The following is a 14,170-nucleotide window of genomic DNA, read 5'->3' as shown; positions in this document are numbered from 1 at the left end:
AGTGTCCTACGTGTCGTATAAAGGCGCATCAATTTTGATATATCCAAAGCGTACATATTGCATCTGAATATTTGTACATCATGATTCAGAATTCCGTTTGACAGTTTAATGTTTGCTATTTCACATGTGTGAAAAGATTAAACATATAAGATTAGAAATAAATAACAGATCAAATAACATTATATTAATCAACAAAAATATAATTTTATATTTTTAATCAACAATAACGACACATCTAAATATTATGCATTTTTATAATAAGACATATATAATGCCTAATGTATCTACTTATAAGAAATGAAAATATTGTCAAATAATAAAAACATGTAAACATCTATTTAATAAAAATTATATAACAAATAACTGTGTAAATGTAATATTTTAACACAAAACTCTGATTACGGTACTTTATCAATTTTAATTACTAATCCAAAAACTATTATAATTTTCATATATCCATTTTTATATTTAAATAAAATATTCGTCTTTAAATAATCGTTAAAATATGCTGTTAAAGGAATATGACACATAAATACAATATGCATGATACTTTGGAGTACTTCAAAAGTACTTCAATTATTCGAAAAGAAATATAAGAAAACCTCTTCGCAATGAGAATTCAGGAATGTCACGACTATAGTATAAAATCAATTGAACCGAAAATAAATCGAGTACAAGGCTCGAGTACAGGAAAAACGAAATTGAGCAAGCACGATCTAACCTGCGGGAATCATGGCAATTGGATAGTTCGTCTCCTGGAAATGACTGAAGCCACTTTTGTGGAAATGCATACGAGGGGTACCATATGTACGTCACGTATACGGATGCATTATATGTATCTCGTTTCGGCTGTGTAAGCGTGCACGCGTATATGTGTATATGCAGCTATGCGCGATAGTGCGGCCGACCAAAGCTCCGACTCATATAGGAGTGTTTAGATTTTAGGATGCACATGAGAACGTGCAAATCCGGGTGGCGCGGTAACCCGTATTAGGGTCACGTGCAGATTTGGCGAGGTGAGACCCTATCTTATGCGTCCCACGTACACTCATCTCCGAATCAGAAACCCGTCATGTACGATGCAAGGCCCATATCCTCCGCGAGACCGACTTCACCCCGCGCCCCGAAATTCCGAGCCCCGTGAAACCCCCGTGCGATATACTCGCGGCGCGGGAAATCAGGCTGCCGCTTGCCGCACGGCAGTTGCGTTTCCACCTGACTGGCAGAAGGCGGTTCATTAATAATTGAAACGGCGACCCGGCGGCCGCTCGTTTATGTATACTTTAACGATACCAAGATTAATCGGATGCGTGGAGAAGCCGCGAGTGCGAATTGCGGTTGCTTATAAAGCTGAGCTGTTAAATTTGTTAACTCCTGAAAGAACAACCCCCTAACCCCCCCCCCTAAGGAGGGATTATTAATTCGGATTTATTAACTCAAAAAAAAGCTTTGTTTCGTTCAATTTTCTTCTCTAATTGTAGATCGTTATTTTTTTTTTTTTTTTTTTTTTTTACATAATTCGAGTAATCGACGTAAATATTTAATGTTGGCTTGTATCGCAAAACTCATGCGCGATTGGGCCAATAACGAGGAATCGTTAAATTGAACGTGCAGCCGCAAATTTTGGCGGTAACTTCGACGCAGGAGAACCCGCACATCGAGGTATATATTTGTTTCATTCGCTCGTTTGTGAATTCGAGGAGAGTAGAACAGAGTGCGTGATCGATCGGCGTAGACAGTATATCAAACGTGCATCCATCCATCCAGCTTGACTACTATAACATAGAGTCTCGAAGGGGGACAAGAATATCCTATTTCCGGGGTGTTTTATCGACGGCTGTTCTCTATGCTTTGCGAATCACTGCAGATCGTGTTTTGAACCGTATCATTCGTTTGTCGAATATCCCCGGCTAGCACGCGCATCGCGAACATGCACGTACGTACGTACGCACATACACACGTATGCTCGCATTCTTCCCGAATTTGCATTTTCATCGTGCATACGCGCAGCATTCGGCAAAGGGACGAGCTCCCGTTGTTTTTCTCGCACACGAGTATAACGTTTGTGGATTTAGCGATATTTCTGGTTGAATTTTTGCTACACAATCGCGATACATCGCTCCGCATCGGGATGTGTACATACATACGTAAGAATAAGAATACATTTTCATTTAAAGCTTTAATGCTAGATTTGAACGTCAAAATAGATCACGTGATCAAAGTTGACGCTGCAAATAGTGCTTGACAAAAGTGCAGCGTTGTATTTCAAGCGTCAAATAATTATTCTAGTCGTTAGTAGTTGGCATGAATATAGAAATATCAGGATGGAGCGCATAAATGCGCGAGGTACAAACCAGAGACGTAGAACGAAGGTAAACCGCTTAAAATGGCAAGAACGGATATTAAACATAAGTAGAATTTTGTTGTTTTTCTTTCTCCTTCTTCAAACCATGCAACTTTTATCTAAGACATTTTTATCTACGGAGCTTTTAGTTTTTAAAATATTTGGACTCCTGTAAAATGGGACACCCTGTATAAATGTGGACCGTTTGATAAAAATTTACATATAAAAATTTACCAAACTCATCAAACGTCCCACGTATTTCTAATTGACGCAATTTAAAGATTTCATACATGTTTTGAAAAATGCATATCACTTGACTCAGATAACACAATTGTAAAGTTTAATTATTATTTACATATAATACGTATACGTGCAAAAATATGTTTCGATCAAAATAAACCAACAGGCGTCTGTTAATGTTAGTTAAACACATACGTCCACCATCAAGTTTAAGCCTAAATTATTCTTTGTTTCCTAGAATATTGAAAAAATTTTTAATCATACATGTGTCCAATCTTTAATATAATTAATACTGTTAGTTACCATATAAAAAGAATAATCTATTTAGATATCCATCGAAGCAGGATCAAAAGTTATGTATAACAATGACAAGTTTTTTGTATATTTTGTATATTTTTTAAGTTTTATTTACTTTAAATCACATTAAATACATTGAAAAGTAGAAAAAATCTTTAATTTTAGTAAACCAAGAAAATCTGATATGTATATATTTCATGTGATCTTTCTCGCAATATGTTTTATGTTTGACAAATTTATACATTTGCATGCATACGTATAATATATTAATATATTAATAATACGCTGCATCTTTTGCTGCGATTATTTTTTCAAAATAATTTATGTTATTACTTGCGAAAGAGAGTACACCGGCTTCCAAAACCCTTATCATTGTTCTTCATTTATGTCACAGTTTGACCTGAAACCAAAAAAAAAAGTAAAACCTATAAGGTTGGAAAATCGTGGAATTTTGTCACAGAGGAAAAAAAGTCCTTCTAATTGAGCAATAACGTTCATATATAAAGTGATAATAAAGCTTGGAGAATAATAGAGTGATAATAGAAGACTTGATTGCAAAGTCTTTTAAGATAAAAAGAAAAAATTCGAATGTATAACGGCCTCCCATTAAATTTTCGCCACAAAAAAGTTAATTTCAAAATTTCCTGAAAAAATCTGTATGAGAAAAGTTGGACAAGCGGGAAAATTGATAAAGCAACTGCGCGCGAAATCAAGTATGAAAAAAAGGCACGCGTCGGAGTAACGAATCGCATTAACGGGGGGCGGCTTGCCATATGCGAAAAGAGGTAATCCACAAGTCGCCGATCGGCATTCTCTCGCAGGGAAAGCCGGTATTATCCACGGTAGGGGTGGAAATGCGCGCATTAGAGCCGCCAACGTGCCGCAATTTCGCGGGGGCGCAACACCCGCTCCGGTCAATGGTTTTAACTCGCGAAAAAAAAAAAACGTTAGGCCGCTTAAAACCAGAGGCGTGTGTATACACGTAACACGCACGCCGCCGGCCGCGGCTCATCCGCGGCAATAATCCTCGCGCGCGTGCATACGCGCCGCGCGAACCATGAATATTTACGCCGAATCGAGGTAGGCCCGACAGAGCGCGCGCAGGACACACATAAGCTCCGGCTATTTATTATCTGCTAAAATTATAACGTTCAACGTCATCGAGGCGAGAGCCGAGTGCCCGTGTAATCGAATCCCCCGCGTATATAAATATATAATCGCAACGGTGAACTCTCGGCTCGGCTTGTGAGCGCGAGCGCGAGCGCGAGCGCGCATGTTCGCAATTCATGCGTCCGTCCGATATTTCCGTATCGGCGGCAATTTACTGACGTACACGTGTCTGAAATTCGGTGATTGCACGTCGAACTGAATTTTCATCCCCCCAAGCCCAAGGTTTAACCGCCAGCCATCCGCTCTCGTCCGATCCGGCCTGGTCTGGCCGGCCCGGCCCGGATCCTGCGCGCGGTCCGGCGCTCGCTCTCCCCTGATACGCAATAATGAAGTGGGTATGTAATTATGCAATGTAATACCCCGGGATTGTGCCTAATTCGCGCTCGCGGCACCGCGGCTCGTATTATACGGCATCGACGACGAAATAATTTCGACAAATCTGAATACAGTTCGGCGATCCGCGAATTTCCGGCCGGGCAAGGAAGGATCGCCCCGGGGGCGTAATTCGTTTCCGATCGTGCGCGATAAACTTTTAATATTCGCGAGATTTATTAGCAAGATGTTTAAAGTAACGGACAGGTATTCTGTAATGAACGGCAGAACCCGAAAGGGATGAAAGTGGAGGATAAGGGGGAGGAGGAGGAGGTGAGGAAAGCGAACGGCAACTTTACATCTGACGGCGGCTTTAAAGTTGCCAGATATGAAACCAGTTCGATAGGTGAAACGCTCATGGGATCACCGTCCGTCAGACATCGTCGACCCGAGGGCCATCCCAGGCGACTTCGCTTTCCATCCGGATATGGGAAACTATGTTGGAAATACCGAATACCGTCGGACATTCTTCATCATGTGGAAAATCAAGCTCCTCCATCCTCGCTTTCTCCCCCTACTTCTCCTCCACCGCCTTCTTCTCTCCTTTCTTCTTGAATCGCGTACTTCCGAGCATTTCAATGAGGTCATACTGGAGCTTTAGATATGCCGCTTGGGTCTTACGTCACGCTTAAATCACGTCTCTCGTAACAGAGACGTAGTTATAAAAAGAGAAAATTAACGTAATACTTTGGTTTAGAAAAAGTACTTATGGCACTTTATGTGCAAATGAGTTTATCTATTAGGCGTTCATTTGTTGGATGCTCAACTGTGGAAAAGTAAATTTTATTTCTTTTAACAGTTTACTGTTCTAGAATTTCGCGGGTATTCCTGAAAAAACTAAATATTTGCATTATACTCTGCTTTTCGAGCACAAACGTATCAAACATCGATTCGAGAGCTATTACTAATCACGAAGGCCGCCATCGATCGATACAATTCGCGCTCGGCAGGCGTACACACGACGCACCATGAAGCTTCGGGGGCGAGGATAATGACACTGCAACGAAGACGTGCAAGGAAATCCAGAGAGTTAATTAGGAAGTACCACCGTATCATTCGGCGCGGTCGACTCCCCCGCACGAGTGGAAGGGGTAGAGAGGATACCTGATGCAAGATGCACGAGGCGAGATCGGGCTAAAGAGAGAGAGAGAGAGGGAGAGAGAGATACGGTTGAGCTGTATCTTATGTACAAGGGTCTTAAATGTACACATTCGCGCGTCTTAAAGGCGAAAGTTAGTTATCCGGAGGAGTGCGCCAACTTTCGGCACGGAGAGCGTCTGCAAACGCGGTTCTCGACGCCGTGTGATCCGTAAAGTTCGCGCTTATACCGAGATAATTTGCAAGGGTGGCACATCTTTTTCCATTCTACGGTGAGGCGGGGTAAGTGGAAGGGCGCGTACGGGTAAGTAAGTTACTCACTTACACGATTATGAATTTAACTTGAATGTTATAAATTTCGTTTCCCTTGCGACTGCTCATAATTTCTCACGATCAATCAGAGCCAAGAAAGGCTATATTAAGTTCGCGTTGATTAAAGACGTTATCTACACCGGTTTGCGTTGAATAGACGCAATGTATTTTGCACGAATTTATTACCGTTCTTTTCCTTCCTTTTTGTTATACGCTTTATATATTATTTATACGCTTTCGCAGACATTTCCGCTGAATGTAAGCGATACTTAATGAATAAAGCACACTGCAATTTTCGTTCCGCGTTGTCTGCCGCTGCGTCGTATATCAATTTCGAACGAAAGCACTCAAAACAGATTTTCACTTAATGGCACGCCGACAGTCGCAGCAATAAAGAGTTCAACGGTACGCAACCTCTATTGTGTTAAAGTGCGAGCAGTTACAAAATTCTCTTTTAACTGTCGCCTCGCAAAGTGTCGCAATGCGCACCAGAAGAACCATATTTCTCCAAACGAAAGGAAACAGTACGGGCGACGATGCAGAGATCGAAAAAAAGAAAATTAGTGAAATCAGGCTCTTTTTTTGATACTTTTGAATAATTCTGCTATTAACTTAATGTAATGTTTGATGTCTACGACTAACTAAAAATGGCATTGCAATATGCTTTTGTATCATTTATTTAGATACGCTGTAACAGTACGCGAAAATATTGAATTTTACATAAAAGTTTTTACTATACATGGAAATATAAAATAGGACGTTTTAATTTTCTTTTAAACATGAAAAGTACAACACGTTGATATTCTTCACGAAATAGTAATTTACTTAGCAGACTCACATGTCTAAATCTAAATCCAACGGAATGTGTGACGTCGCGCAGGAGGATTCAATGTTAAAGTTTAATAATCGAGAAATGTTGGTCATATTCGAACGGCCCTTTGGCAAAAATCGCGTGGCTGCTCTGCAGTTTTAATTTCACTTTGTCGAGATAGAGGCGGATAGTATCAACGAAAAAAGAAATGAGCAGTCGCCCGTTTACCAACCCGCATATAGGCACCGCCAACGAGATGGGTATATACACGGATCTATTATTCATGCATGAATTTGAAACGCACGTTACACCAAATTGGTACCCTAAAGGGCTAACGTAGCGTACTGAATATTACAGGCGGTTTTTAACATGGAAATCAATTCCGCGTATCAGATTCATACATAATAGATGTAAAGGAGTTGTTTCACGGAAAAAACCTATTCCACCGGGAAGTTTATGCTGAAAAGCCGACCGGTGATGCGGCCTGATGAAAGGATCAACAGAGTCGATAGCTATTGGATGCATTAGCGTGTCATTATATTACCTATGTACAAAGGTGGAATAAACATTACCATTTACCCCCTGATAATATCACTTTACTGTATAAAGTAGCCGGATATCTGCAACACTCCGTAATTCTATAATTTTCAGTTAAATATCTACCTATCCCGGTAGGGAACAAAAATATCACTGCGTCGCGTAATCTCAACGAGGCAGAATTTTTTTTTCCCGTAAAATCAATTTTCGAAAGAAGCGCATTCTTCCGGCGTTCGATCTGAAGGGACCCCGTCTCTCGAAGGCGAACCCGTAATAGCAGAAAATTTCACCGCGCTCAGAATTACCCGATAAACAATATCGGCAATCGTTGCAGAACGCCGTCGGGTGTTTCCGCGCCATCTTGTCGCGAGTATTACGCTGGAAGATCGAAACTTATCGCCGCAACGAAGCACAACGAAACGTTGCTTACGCTATCGCAACATGAAACGCGAACGTACTCTCGATTACACCCTTCCGTTTCCACATTCGAGCCACTCTTCCGTTGAGCATACAGTTTATACACAAAATCCAGTAAATATGTTCTGCTAATAATATTCTGGCTAATGTATCAATATCATCGTTCATGAATATAGTTATTTAAACAAATTTTCTTTCTCAAAGAGCGCGTTTGTCTTCAGTCAATATACCGTTTACAGTTTTCACGAGTACAGTAGTTTACAAAAAAAAAAGGGGGAGAGATGAAAACGTAAAGCCGAACTTTTCGCATACTACGTTTGCACAATAATCAGATTTCGAGGATTTAAACGATTTTGACACGGGTGGTACGGGAAAAAGTTTCAATCCGCCGCTCTCCGCAATTAAACGTAGACGTCCGCTGTCAGATACACTCACGTCGCTCCCGGTATTCTAAAACTACGAATTCATAAATCAACATGCGCAATATTCGCGTGGAGTCGAATCGTCGGGCGAGCAAAGCGATTTGAGATTTCAATTCAAAGGGATATTCGTCGAAAAAAAAAAAAGAGAGGAAATCATGTAATCAATCGACCAATTTAACAGAGAGCGACAAGATATTTTTGCGACAGCCAGTCGCACTGCGATGGCACAGAATCGCAATAGTCTGGGAACTCATTAACGTTCGCGGTTAACGATTATCGAATATCGGAAGTCCCGTGTTTAACATTACCTTCATGTAAACGAAAGCATGCATGCGCGCGAAAAGACAAGAGAAGGAGAGAGAGAGAGAGAGAGAGAGAGGGGGAGGGAGAAGGGAAGGACGAAATAGTACATGACAGCTGGACCGAAAGGAAATAGCTAGAAGCACCGACAAGGTATTTACAGCCAAACTCGACTACGGTGTAATTGAAATGTCAATTTCGTAACCGTACACTCTTGTAATTGCGAGAGACGTCGGCAATTTGGGCAATACAGATTGAATAAGCACGAATTCTTAATACAAATCCTTTTCTTTGTTGCATTTTTTTACTCGTAATAAGTGAAATTTAATTGATTACATATTTTGGGACAAAACTAGTTAAAGTTATCAAAATGATTAAATATTAGGCGAGAGAGACAGGGAAAAAAGTCGAGATATTCGCAAAACATGCTGAGATGAAATCTAGGCTAACGTTAAAAATTACTGTTATTTCATTCTTCCGATGAATTTCTTCGTGTACGTGCATGACAGTCCTAGAAACAAAACGTCAAAATTCGCGTGCTCACTGATAGCAACCCTCCCAAACCTCGGAAATGGAGAAGCGGAAAAAGAAGGAGACCCGCGGAAGCAGAGCGATCTATTGTTAGTTGCCGCGGGCGAAACGAGGCGGATCATCTTTCGGGCCAGTTAAAGTTTTTATCGTGGCCGACACGCCGACCATACGTCACAGCCCGGCGGTTTTCCCTCGGTGGGTCCCTTTCTACCCCCTACCCTCCCCCCCCCCGAACACTCGCGGTGGCTATTTATAAAGAAAAATTACGCCCTCGAGATCGCGCGTAATGAGCTCCCGCAGCAAATACGTGCAACTGTCTGTTTGTCCGTCTGTCTGCCTGTCTGTCGGCGGCGTTCCGCGCGGTTAATAATAACGGGGCCTCCTCACTTTGCCTTTTAACGGATACGTTTCACGTATTTACCCGCCCACGTTAACGAATGAGCGGGTCCGGCCGCTTTCCCGTAGAAGAGCGCAAACGATTAATATCGACTCCATTATTAACAGGACCGTCCTAACAAAGAGTTATTTTCCCGCCGCTGCGACGTCACTCCCAAAGGGAGGGAAAGGGGGAGAGGATAAAACTCGACCCCCGCTCAATCTCCTTCTCACCGTTCATTTCCTTCGCCGGTTTATATCTTGTATTGATATTTGCATTCTTTTTTATTGCGCGTCTCTTTGATGGCGCGACATGATTACTCCTGTGAGAGTAAAGCACCGGTATTAAGCGCTCGTTAGCTCTATATGAAAATTATGAATCTCGATGAAGTACCGTCTAGACGTCGTCATACAATTTTACCGCGAGAGCAAGGACCTATGCATTTTACACCAGAAACAACTGTTTCATAACTGATACACACTGGCTAATTAATTGCTTCTCACCTGTTCCTATTTCTAAGATAAGGGTGAACAAAAATTTTTATCACTTGTGAATTATTGTAATAATTTGGGCGGCGTTCGCGCACGCGTCTATCTGTGCTCGTCACATACAATACAACCGACACAAATATGTTTCTGTTACAATGTTTTTTTTTTTTTTCCGAAACGTATCTGTGATTGATTCCAAATTATCACTTTATTGACGAAACACACTAAATGCAGAATTCTACAAATAAAAATCAATCATAACGTAAAAGACAGAATTGCGTTTGCGCAGGTCGCAACGCGTGGGTCGTTAATAATATTTTCCAACACAGCATTAATTAAAAATGCAAATAATTGCGGCTTAATTTAATTACGTATGTAAACGCGCACGGATTAAAATTACGGTTCCGACCGAGCTGATTGAAATCTTTTACGTCAAGCATATATAAATATTTCGCACGAAATTACGGCTCGTTTGCTTTAAACAAAAATATACGCAAAAAATCTATATCAAACAATATTTTGCGGCATTCAACGACGAGTAATGCGCGTTGCAATTCAATCAAAGGCCCGAGGAGCCTAGATCAATAAGTATAAACGTTTCTAAATATCAGTCGGTGGTAAAACGTCGCGTATATTGCATGACGCTCGCAAGACCCGGCGAATTGTTGCATGCTGGCCGAACGAATCACCATCGTGCTCGGGGAAAATAATGCCTACGGCCGAGCATTCGGCGTATCGCTTATTGGTATGCCGGTGACACACGGGTCCAATTTGGTTACCGGCGTCTGCGAATCGCCGAATATCATCTACTCCATTGAAATTCCGATATAGGTATGAGACGCGATATCGCATTTGTCTCCCTGACTGTGTTACCTAACGCTCGCATTTTGGTGCCTGTTGTTCTCCCATGAGAATGCGACTACGTGCCAATGAAGCGCGACGACCCTCGTTTCATCCGGCGACTTTAAATATCGTCGTTCCATAAAATTTTTAAGCACGAAAACGACAAATAATGAAAAGGAACGAAACCGAGAAGGCTGCGATAATATATGTGTGAAAGGTATTTCGAGAAGATTCTTAAAGGTGCCATTACATATATTATATTACGCTCTTACGCGAAACCAGTTAATTACATCGCGAACAATTTTACGTAATAATTTGAAATGTTTCATATATCTAGCATACGTTATCGACCCGTCACGGACTAGATTCCATGAAACAGTGAACGGAGTAGATTTAGATTCAACCATGTGACATGTTCCGTCGAATGCTGCTTCTCAAATGTACATACACGACGACGTGTATGAAAGAGTATCTAAGAATAAATGTCAACGCGATTTATCCTTCCGAGAAGAAGTTCTTCCTCGCCATACGGCGAGGCTGGCACAATGGCTATTCTTAGACGCCCAGTTGGACGTCCGCGTGCATCTCTGCATACAACGCCGGGAGTGTACACTGAATATATATACGTCAAGATTTCGTGTCAAAACGAATCGTCGCGAATAGATTCGAGAGGCACTTGCAGGGACAAGACTGCAAGAACGAGCCGAAGCGCATTGATCGTCACCGTGACGGCTATCGGTCGCTATATATATTGTATATATATATATATATATACATATATATAGGATCCCGTATGTTTTCGCGTGCCGACAAGGGCGGAATCATGGCGAACGCTCGTAATTCTCTCCCATCTGCGGCGGAGCGGGTCAGACGCATGCAGGGAGCGCGCAGGGTGCAGCAGCAAGGGGGGCGCCTTTCCCTGTCCGCCTCCTCCCCCCTCCCCTTTCCGCCCTCTTACGCTACGCTCTTTCGCAGGGTATAGTGGAAGCACCCAGGGGCAATTGAAACTCACGGCCATTTACTGCATTTCAATAATGGTTTCCCATCTCTCCCTCTCTCCGCGGCGGCTCCACATCCCCCGCGCCCCTTTCCGCGCCTCTTACTACTGCACCGCCGCGTAGTACCGTCTCTCTCCTCCTCGCTCTCTACGTACGCGTGCAACACGAGAGCTCGGGTTGCACAGTCGATTTACTACGAGCTTTATGGTACACACCGTGCGAGAGCACGCAGAAGTACCCTACGGCCAACTATCCCCCGCGTGCGCGCGCGCGCGCGCTCGCACGTTGGACGCGTCTCTACCACGGCAACTGTATTATTCCCCGTAAACTATCGCGCGGGCCACGCGCGAGTGCACGCGCTCGCGTAATGCAGTGATTTTTTACGCTTCCCGGAAAGCTCGTTAGCGCGAAAATCGAAAGCACGTGACCGCGCCGCTTTCGGCCTGCGAGTCCACGCGAGTTCCGCTCGTTCGATCGTACACGCCGCTGTTATCACAAAACCGTAAGGGAGCAACCAAGGCTGAACGTAACGTAAAAAGCGCTGATGATTCAATAATACGCGCTGTCCCCGGTGTAATTTTTGCCAAGGGAGAATCCAAATTAATCATTTCTCAATCAATTTTCAATGCCCGTCAAACGTGCGAATCTTTTTACAAGCCGTCACCGTATTACCAGCGGTGACCGTAAACCACGGAAATGAATATTGATTAAGCGATCGAGAGTGCCACGTTCCGTAATATGTAGGATCATTTCAGGAGCACTATCGGAGACGGATAATTGAGATGGATATTGAATCTCATCGACGCGTCACATTTCCGTGGGCTCATTGCCGTGCGCGATGGTTTACAGATACACTCGCACAATCGGCCCGGATAGGTACGATATGTAACGGTTTCAGTAAATTTGAAATCGGCCAAATCGCCCGCAGACAATGGGGCGAAACAAATTTCGCCCATTAGCAACCCGACGGAGGATACGTGTCACGCTGCAGTTGTCGTCAATACAAATATCTGCTCGCGAGATGCGCCCACATATTCGTCCGGGTACCTTCCATACGTTTCTCCCTCCCCCACGCTTCCCTTCTCGTCTCCCATACATATGCGCATATGTACGCGCGCGAATGCACGGGATAAAAAAAAAAAAGCTCGGATTTAATCCGCAAAATCGCGACAAGTCCGGGAAATATATATCCCGACTATAAATATGACGATCCAGAATACAATCGGTCGAATTGGGCGATTCGCTGGATTCATCCGCGTATCTTGGACAGAGGAGCCGGAAAGAAATGGAACGATTTCGAAGCCCATCATTTCCCTGCCCCATTTGAGGGACTAGAGACGCATCGCCACGCCAAATGAATTCCCGGTCGACTCCTCTTCCATCGAGCTATCGTCTATTCTCCGGAACCACCCTTTTTTTTTCACGGATGTTCGGACGCGCGTCAAACGGAGCAGCAAATGCCGCAGAATGCAGACAGAAGGGATAGACAGAATAAGAAAGCGAGCGCCGACAGCGTACCGACAGCCGCACACGCACACGTCACTCCTGACACGTATGTAATTGCCTAGATTCGGATCGCGCAAAAAAGGTGAAAACACGTCGAAAGCCGGGACGGAAAAACAGCTGTTACTCGGATAGCGGATTCCCAGAGAGTGCGAGCTCTCTCTCTCTCTCTCTCTCTCGTGCTCGCATCAGCCGGAACCGGAGGAACAATGCGCGTCTCGCAGAGAACGCTCTGCCGAGATTTAAATATAATAACCCGCGGCGAACGCGCAATATAAAAAATGTTTTTCAAAAATTTATTTCTCGCGTATCTTTATACTTCCGCTTCTCTCCATTGAAAACTTAATAAACTTAATATAATATGGTTTTTATCTCAAAACAAATATATAAAATCGATAAAATGTGAATTTTCCTCAGGCCATGCTAAAATTTTCGTAAATTTAATTACACAAAATTATTTAGAAATTAAAATTACGCCTTTTCCACTCCGCAACAATTATTTAAGATTTATCTTAAATTCGTGTACAATTAACTGTAATTAGTTGGCGTTCTTTTTAGCACGATAATTATTATTTTTAAAAGACGTTATTATTGTGTATCCTTATTGGGCTCCGTGTAAAATCTCGCGAAAGACATAAACGTAACCTCGCGTAATACGATGCACGTGTGTTACATGTGTACATATAACGTGCATACGTAACCGAGGACGGGGAATCCGAGGAGCCTTATGTACGCAATTCGCAACGGGGTATTTCCGCTCGTCAAATAACAAGTTGTATACATTCAGAGCCCAATCATTGTGTATTATCCAGTATTCTGCGGACCGCCTCGTACTTCGACAATCCGAAACATCGACGGACGTGGAGCGCGTCCATACCGGGTGAACCGGACCGGATGGGATGTGCCCAAAGTTTGCCAACCATTACTGCCTGAGATAACTCTTTCTGCAATTTACAGTAATCTATATCCGTTTCGTATGAGAATGTGGCAATAATTAAAGTAACAAGTTATAATACGTCTCATTTTGAAATTAATTAAAAAATTCCGATTACATTTTCGAGAAACCTAAATATTTTATCTAAATTTAAAAAGGGATAAAAATGCGATATTC

The sequence above is a fragment of the Monomorium pharaonis genome, chromosome 9 (genome assembly GCF_013373865.1).
Source record: "Monomorium pharaonis isolate MP-MQ-018 chromosome 9, ASM1337386v2, whole genome shotgun sequence".
NCBI classification, from domain to species: Eukaryota; Metazoa; Arthropoda; class Insecta; order Hymenoptera; family Formicidae; genus Monomorium; species Monomorium pharaonis.
This window is presented reverse-complemented; position numbering follows the sequence as displayed.